Source organism: Chrysochloris asiatica, unplaced genomic scaffold (assembly GCF_000296735.1).
Source record: "Chrysochloris asiatica unplaced genomic scaffold, ChrAsi1.0 scaffold00343, whole genome shotgun sequence".
NCBI classification, from domain to species: Eukaryota; Metazoa; Chordata; class Mammalia; order Afrosoricida; family Chrysochloridae; genus Chrysochloris; species Chrysochloris asiatica.
In genome coordinates, this window is record NW_006408861.1 from 1,585,288 (window position 1) to 1,587,256 (window position 1,969).

Genomic DNA, 1,969 nt, shown 5'->3' on the forward strand with positions numbered 1-1,969 from the left:
AGCAATGAGTAAGATAGTGCTGTTGAAGCTATTAATAATTACAGTTTATAGCATTTTGTACAATTTCCATATAGTCTATTCACTAAGTAATCTTTTTACAGTTGCATCAGGCCTGAACCCGTCCATTCAGAAAGCTTCAAATTATAGAAACAATACTGTTCTATACGAGTGACCAATTATGCTTTCTTTGGCCTATATTCTTTATTCTGCGGTGAATTTGTGGCTTATATGTCAAAACAAAGGAACTAACTTACTATCCACCAGTTTGTACAAAAACTCACAGTATCTATGCCTTTTTAAAACTAAGATCTGTTTTTAAAAAAACAACAACGTTTCAACAGATGACTGTGTATAAGACCATGTGGTAAAAATGAATTCAGACTTTTAAATGAAGAACTTTAAAAATCCTCTCAGTGTCTATTTATCAGCACACTACACACATGAGAACTGTTGATGGCATATTGAATAGATTATAATGAATAAATTTCTCTGGAAACCACACAAAAAAAATGTTGGTGAATGCCTAACAATACACCAACACACATTTATCAACTTAGTAAATTAAGACCACAATGCCTTGAAAGGAACAGACAGTTTCTGTTCACATGAAAAACAAGACAAAGAAGTTCAAACAACCAACTAAGAGGCAGAGCTAGAAAATGTGTTTGAGGAAAAAAAGTACTAGTACTGCCTGAAAAAAAAGTCCAGGAGAATGATACTTAAAGTCAACCCATACTACTGACTGACAGGTCAAGGAAGAGGAAAACTGGAAGAATTCAGAAAAGTGCTAAAGGAACAATCAAACAAAACAGCTAAAGGAGTGGAGACAATACAAAACCTGCAAACAATAATCCAGAAGACTAATGCTATGATATCAAAAAGGGTCAATACACTGAAAGGACAAAGGAGTAGATGTGAATCCATGGAAGCCAGAATTAGCTACAAGATAAATCTCTCACTATACTAGTATGATAGAACAACAATCAGAAAAAAAAATGACAATATCCAAAGGCTAAGATTTATGTGAGACAAGATGAAGAGGAATAACCTATGACTGATCAGAATTCCAGAACAAGAAGATTCAAAGAAAAACACAGAAAAGTCAAAGAGCTGCTGGAAGAAAATTTCCCTAACATCATGATATATGAGAAGGTAAGCATTCAAGAAACTGAACGAACCCGAGAAAGGATAGACCCCAAAACAAAATCACCAAGACATATCAACAATCAAGAGCTCCAAAGTCAAAGACAAGAAAAAAAGTCTGAAAACAGCGGAGGAAAAAAGTAATGTTACCTATGAAGGAAAACCAGTAAGATCAAGCTCAGATTTCTCAGTAGAAACCATTCAGGAAAGAAGGCAATGGGAAGACATACACAAAACTCTGAAATAAACAACTGCCAATCAAGAATTATGTAACCAGTAAAGCTGTCCCTGAAATATGATGGCAAAACTAAAAAATTTCCGGATAAACAGAAATTAAAGCATTTTGTTAAAACCAAGCCAACTTTATAATAGATACTAAACGGCATTCTTTGGACTTAGAACTAACAACAGCAGATAACAACCAGAGATTGAAATATACAACAACACCCAGAATTCAATCCATATATGGAAATACATAACTACCACCATCACCACCATGAAAGTATAAAAAGAAGAACAAAACTATGGACTGAAAGCAGGGAATCAATCTATGATCAGAACAACTAGAAAGTGAAGAGAGGGAAAAGTACAGTTACAGAGTTTCAGGTAGCAAGGAGGTCAAGCAGATTTCAAGATAAAACAGACTTTTAAAATGAGGAGGAAATTAACAATGTACAGGATAACCTGAAAGAAACTTAAATACACCTTCACAACAAGTCAAGAAAAGGAGAATCCATGAAGATTTTTAAATATTAAGAGTTATGAATAAGTTGACAAAAGAAAGCACATGAAAATGAATTCAGCACAAGAAAGTATGCAGAAAAAA

General features: G+C 33.9%; 1 pseudogene; it reads left to right on the forward strand.

The window, feature by feature from the left end:
* The window catches only part of LOC102836680, a 6,401-nt pseudogene extending 6,229 nt beyond the window's left edge, over nucleotides 1–172 (forward strand).
* The last annotated feature ends 1,797 nt before the right edge of the window (nucleotides 173–1,969 follow it).